The sequence below is a fragment of the Megalopta genalis genome, unplaced genomic scaffold (genome assembly GCF_051020955.1).
Source record: "Megalopta genalis isolate 19385.01 unplaced genomic scaffold, iyMegGena1_principal scaffold0137, whole genome shotgun sequence".
In the NCBI taxonomy this organism is placed as follows: Eukaryota; Metazoa; Arthropoda; class Insecta; order Hymenoptera; family Halictidae; genus Megalopta; species Megalopta genalis.
Window position 1 is genome coordinate 345,001 of NW_027476206.1, and position 7,500 is coordinate 352,500.

Here is a 7,500-nt window from a genome sequence, read left to right on the forward strand (position 1 = left end):
TTCCAAGTCCCAACGTACCGATCAAGAGTAAAGTACCATTTTCCTACATTAGATTTCGTTCTAAATGCTTAATCCCTATGTAAAAACGTTAGTTAAGCAAGAATATCGTATTTTTAAAAAAATCTAATGATACGATTTTCCAGAAAATTGAAAAAACCGAAAAATGTCAAGAGTAAAGTGCCATTTTCTGACATTAGATTTCGTTCTAAATGCTTAATCCCTATGTAGAAACGTTAGTTAAGCAAGAATATCGTATTTTTAAAAAAATCTAATGATAGGATTTTTCAGAAAATTGAAAAAACCGTAAAATGTCAAGAGTAAAGTGCCCTTATTTTAAACAATGTATCGTTCTAAATGCTTAATCCCTATGTAAAAAAGTTATTTTAGCAGGAATATGTTATTGAAAAAAATTAGAAAAATTTATTTTAGCCGTAAATCGAAAATAATGGGGACACCGGAGCTGTTCGAAGCGCCGAGCGCGCCGCGTACGCCCGAATATTTTCAAAGTCCCAACGTACCGATCAAGAGTAAAGTACCATTTTCCTACATTAGATTTCGTTCTAAATGCTTAATCCCTATGTAAAAACGTTAGTTAAGCAAGAATATCGTATTTTAAAAAAAATCTAATGATAGGATTTTCCAGAAAATTGAAAAAACCGAAAAATGTCAAGAGTAAAGTGCCATTTTCTGACATTAGATTTCGTTCTAAATGCTTAATCCCTATGTAGAAAGGTTAGTTAAGCAAGATTATCGTATTTTTAAAAAAATCTAATGATAGGATTTTTCAGAAAATTGAAAAAACCGTAAAATGTCAAGAGTAAAGTGCCCTTATTTTAAACATTATATCGTTCTAAATGCTTAATCCCTATGTAAAAAAGTTATCTAAGCAAGAATATGTTATTGAATAAAATGAGAAAAATTTATTTTAGCCGTAAATCGAAAATAATGGGTCGAGCGAATCGGTCGATTGCGCCGAGACGCGCTATGATGCAACAGACGAGCGATTGGAACGCCCGAATATTTTCAAAGTCCCAACGTACCGATCAAGAGTAAAGTACCATTTTCCTACATTAGATTTCGTTCTAAATGCTTAATCCCTATGTAAAAACGTTAGTTAAGCAAGAATATCGTATTTTTAAAAAAATCTAATGATAGGATTTTCCAGAAAATTGAAAAAACCGAAAAATGTCAAGAGTAAAGTGCCATTTTCTGACATTAGATTTCGTTCTAAATGCTTAATCCCTATGTAGAAACGTTAGTTAAGCAAGAATATCGTATTTTTAAAAAAATCTAATGATAGGATTTTTGAGAAAATTGAAAAAACCGTAAAATGTCAAGAGTAAAGTGCCCTTACTTTAAACAATGCATCGTTCTAAATGCTTAATCCCTATGTAAAAAAGTTATTTAAGCAGGAATATGTTATTGAAAAAAATTAGAAAAATTTATTTTAGCCGTAAATCGAAAATAATGGATCGAGCGAATCGGTCGATTGCGCCGAGACGCGCTATGATGCAACAGACGAGCGATTGGAACCCCCGAATATTTTCAAAGTCCCAACGTACCGATCAAGAGTAAAGTACCATTTTCCTACATTAGATTTCGTTCTAAATGCTTAATCCCTATGTAAAAACGTTAGTTAAGCAAGAATATCGTATTTTTAAAAAAATCTAATGATACGATTTTCCAGAAAATTGAAAAAACCGAAAAATGTCAAGAGTAAAGTGCCATTTTCTGACATTAGATTTCGTTCTAAATGCTTAATCCCTATGTAGAAACGTTAGTTAAGCAAGAATATCGTATTTTTAAAAAAATCTAATGATAGGATTTTTCAGAAAATTGAAAAAACCGTAAAATGTCAAGAGTAAAGTGCCCTTACTTTAAACAATGTATCGTTCTAAATGCTTAATCCCTATGTAAAAAAGTTATTTAAGCAGGAATATGTTATTGAAAAAAATTAGAAAAATTTATTTTAGCCGTAAATCGAAAATAATGGATCGAGCGAATCGGTCGATTGCGCCGAGACGCGCTATGATGCAACAGACGAGCGATTGGAACCCCCGAATATTTTCAAAGTCCCAACGTACCGATCAAGAGTAAAGTACCATTTTCCTACATTAGATTTCGTTCTAAATGCTTAATCCCTATGTAAAAACGTTAGTTAAGCAAGAATATCGTATTTTTAAAAAAATCTAATGATACGATTTTCCAGAAAATTGAAAAAACCGAAAAATGTCAAGAGTAAAGTGCCATTTTCTGACATTAGATTTCGTTCTAAATGCTTAATCCCTATGTAGAAAGGTTAGTTAAGCAAGATTATCGTATTTTTAAAAAAATCTAATGATAGGATTTTTCAGAAAATTGAAAAAACCGTAAAATGTCAAGAGTAAAGTGCCCTTATTTTAAACATTATATCGTTCTAAATGCTTAATCCCTATGTAAAAAAGTTATCTAAGCAAGAATATGTTATTGAATAAAATGAGAAAAATTTATTTTAGCCGTAAATCGAAAATAATGGGTCGAGCGAATCGGTCGATTGCGCCGAGACGCGCTATGATGCAACAGACGAGCGATTGGAACGCCCGAATATTTTCAAAGTCCCAACGTACCGATCAAGAGTAAAGTACCATTTTCCTACATTAGATTTCGTTCTAAATGCTTAATCCCTATGTAAAAACGTTAGTTAAGCAAGAATATCGTATTTTTAAAAAAATCTAATGATAGGATTTTCCAGAAAATTGAAAAAACCGAAAAATGTCAAGAGTAAAGTGCCATTTTCTGACATTAGATTTCGTTCTAAATGCTTAATCCCTATGTAGAAACGTTAGTTAAGCAAGAATATCGTATTTTTAAAAAAATCTAATGATAGGATTTTTCAGAAAATTGAAAAAACCGTAAAATGTCAAGAGTAAAGTGCCCTTACTTTAAACAATGCATCGTTCTAAATGCTTAATCCCTATGTAAAAAAGTTATTTAAGCAGGAATATGTTATTGAAAAAAATTAGAAAAATTTATTTTAGCCGTAAATCGAAAATAATGGATCGAGCGAATCGGTCGATTGCGCCGAGACGCGCTATGATGCAACAGACGAGCGATTGGAACCCCCGAATATTTTCAAAGTCCCAACGTACCGATCAAGAGTAAAGTACCATTTTCCTACATTAGATTTCGTTCTAAATGCTTAATCCCTATGTAAAAACGTTAGTTAAGCAAGAATATCGTATTTTTAAAAAAATCTAATGATACGATTTTCCAGAAAATTGAAAAAACCGAAAAATGTCAAGAGTAAAGTGCCATTTTCTGACATTAGATTTCGTTCTAAATGCTTAATCCCTATGTAGAAAGGTTAGTTAAGCAAGATTATCGTATTTTTAAAAAAATCTAATGATAGGATTTTTCAGAAAATTGAAAAAACCGTAAAATGTCAAGAGTAAAGTGCCCTTATTTTAAACATTATATCGTTCTAAATGCTTAATCCCTATGTAAAAAAGTTATCTAAGCAAGAATATGTTATTGAATAAAATGAGAAAAATTTATTTTAGCCGTAAATCGAAAATAATGGGTCGAGCGAATCGGTCGATTGCGCCGAGACGCGCTATGATGCAACAGACGAGCGATTGGAACCCCCGAATATTTTCAAAGTCCCAACGTACCGATCAAGAGTAAAGTACCATTTTCCTACATTAGATTTCGTTCTAAATGCTTAATCCCTATGTAGAAACGTTAGTTAAGCAAGAATATCGTATTTTTAAAAAAATCTAATGATAGGATTTTCCAGAAAATTGAAAAAACCGAAAAATGTCAAGAGTAAAGTGCCCTTATTTTAAACATTATATCGTTCTAAATGCTTAATCCCTATGTAAAAAAGTTATCTAAGCAAGAATATGTTATTGAAAAAAATTAGAAAAATTTATTTTAGCCGTAAATCGAAAAGAAGTCTGTTCGTTTCTCTGTCTCTCTCGCGCGATCGAACTATCGATGTTTCCCGACAAACTATTGGAAGTTTAATTAAACTTTATACATGAAATTACTCGTTTTGATCCCCGCTACACAGTCGTATACTTTTTATAATTTTGTGGAATCGGGAACCTTGAAATATTTAACATAACGCGGATCGACTGTCTCTGTCTCTTTCTAGATCGGAAGAATCGATGTTTCCCGGCAAACTATTGGGAGTTTAATTAAACTTTATACATGAAATTACTCGTTCTGATCCCCGCTACACAGCCGTATACTTTTTATAATTTTGTGGAATCGGGAACCTCGAAATATTTATCATAACGCGGATCGACTGTCTCTGTCTCTTTCTAGATCGGAAGAATCGATGTTTCCCGGCAAACTATTGGGAGTTTAATTAAACTTTATACATGAAATTACTCGTTTTGGTCCCCGCTACACAGCCGTATACTTTTTATAATTTTGTGGAATCGGGAACCTCGAAATATTTATCATAACGCGGATCGACTGTCTCTGTCTCTTTCTAGATCGGAAGAATCGATGTTTCCCGGCAAACTATTGGGAGTTTAATTAAACTTTATACATGAAATTACTCGTTCTGATCCCCGCTACACAGCCGTATACTTTTTATAATTTTGTGGAATCGGGAACCTTGAAATATTTAACATAACGCGGATCGACTGTCTCTGTCTCTTTCTAGATCGGAATAATCGATGTTTCCCGGCAAACTATTGGGAGTTTAATTAAACTTTATACATGAAATTACTCGTTTTGATCCCCGCTACACAGCCGTATACTTTTTATAATTTTGTGGAATCGGGAACCTTGAGATATTTAACATAACGCGGATCGACTGTCTCTGTCTCTTTCTAGATCGGAATAATCGATGTTTCCCGGCAAACTAATGGGAGTTTAATTAAACTTTATACACGAAATTACTCGTTTTGATCCCCGCTACACAGCCGTATACTTTTTATAATTTTGTGGAATCGGGAACCTTGAGATATTTAACATAACGCGGATCGACTGTCTCTGTCTCTTTCTAGATCGGAATTATCGATGTTTCCCGGAAACTAATGGGATATTAATTAAACTTTATACACGAAATTACTCGTTTTGGTCCCTGCTACACAGCCGTATACTTTTTATAATTTTGTGGAATCGGGAACCTTGAAATATTTAACATAACGCGGATCGACTGTCTCTCTCTCTTTCTAGATCGGAATAATCGATGTTTCCCGGCAAACTATTGGGAGATTAATTAAACTTTATACATGAAATTACTCGTTTTGGTCCCCGCTACACAGCCGTATACTTTTTATAATTTTATGGAATCGGGAACCTTGAAATATTTAACATAACGCGGATCGACTGTCTCTGTCTCTTTCTAGATCGGAATAATCGATGTTTCCCGGCAAACTATTGGGAGATTAATTAAACTTTATACACGAAATTACTCGTTTTGATCCCTGCTACACAGCCGTATACTTTTTATAATTTTGTGGAATCGGGAACCTTGAAATATTTAACATAACGCGGATCGACTGTCTCTGTCTCTTTCTAGATCGGAATAATCGATGTTTCCCGGCAAACTAATGGGATATTAATTAAACTTTATACATGAAATTACTCGTTTTGGTCCCCGCTACACAGCCGTATACTTTTTATAATTTTATGGAATCGGGAACCTTGAAATATTTAACATAACGCGGATCGACTGTCTCTGTCTCTTTCTAGATCGGAATAATCGATGTTTCCCGGCAAACTATTGGGAGATTAATTAAACTTTATACACGAAATTACTCGTTTTGATCCCCGCTACACAGCCGTATACTTTTTATAATTTTGTGGAATCGGGAACCTTGAAATATTTAACATAACGCGGATCGACTGTCTCTGTCTCTTTCTAGATCGGAATAATCGATGTTTCCCGGCAAACTAATGGGATATTAATTAAACTTTATACATGAAATTACTCGTTTTGGTCCCCGCTACACAGCCGTATACTTTTTATAATTTTATGGAATCGGGAACCTTGAAATATTTAACATAACGCGGATCGACTGTCTCTGTCTCTTTCTAGATCGGAATAATCGATGTTTCCCGGCAAACTATTGGGAGATTAATTAAACTTTATACACGAAATTACTCGTTTTGATCCCCGCTACACAGCCGTATACTTTTTATAATTTTGTGGAATCGGTAACCTGGAGATATTTAACATAACGCGGATCGTCTATCTCTGTCTCTTTCTAGATCGGAATAATCGATGTTTCCCGGCAAAGTAATGGGAGATTAATTAAACTTTATACACGAAATTACTCGTTTTGATCCCCGCTACACAGCCGTATACTTTTTATAATTTTGTGGAATCGGGAACCTTGAAATATTTAACATAACGCGGATCGACTGTCTCTGTCTCTTTCTAGATCGGAATAATCGATGTTTCCCGGCAAACTATTGGGAGTTTAATTAAACTTTATACATGAAATTACTCGTTTTGATCCCCGCTACACAGCCGTATACTTTTTATAATTTTGTGGAATCGGGAACCTTGAGATATTTAACATAACGCGGATCGACTGTCTCTGTCTCTTTCTAGATCGGAATAATCGATGTTTCCCGGCAAACTAATGGGAGTTTAATTAAACTTTATACACGAAATTACTCGTTTTGATCCCCGCTACACAGCCGTATACTTTTTATAATTTTGTGGAATCGGGAACCTTGAGATATTTAACATAACGCGGATCGACTGTCTCTGTCTCTTTCTAGATCGGAATTATCGATGTTTCCCGGAAACTAATGGGATATTAATTAAACTTTATACACGAAATTACTCGTTTTGGTCCCTGCTACACAGCCGTATACTTTTTATAATTTTGTGGAATCGGGAACCTTGAAATATTTAACATAACGCGGATCGACTGTCTCTCTCTCTTTCTAGATCGGAATAATCGATGTTTCCCGGCAAACTATTGGGAGATTAATTAAACTTTATACATGAAATTACTCGTTTTGGTCCCCGCTACACAGCCGTATACTTTTTATAATTTTATGGAATCGGGAACCTTGAAATATTTAACATAACGCGGATCGACTGTCTCTGTCTCTTTCTAGATCGGAATAATCGATGTTTCCCGGCAAACTATTGGGAGATTAATTAAACTTTATACACGAAATTACTCGTTTTGATCCCCGCTACACAGCCGTATACTTTTTATAATTTTGTGGAATCGGTAACCTTGAGATATTTAACATAACGCGGATCGACTGTCTCTGTCTCTTTCTAGATCGGAATTATCGATGTTTCCCGGCAAACTATTGGGAGATTAATTAAACTTTATACATGAAATTACTCGTTTTGATCCCCGCTACACAGCCGTATACTTTTTATAATTTTGTGGAATCGGTAACCTTGAAATATTTAACATAACGCGGATCGTCTATCTCTGTCTCTTTCTAGATCGGAAGAATCGATGTTTCCCGGCAAACTAATGGGAGTTTAATTAAACTTTATGCATCAAATCATTCAGTTTGACTCCT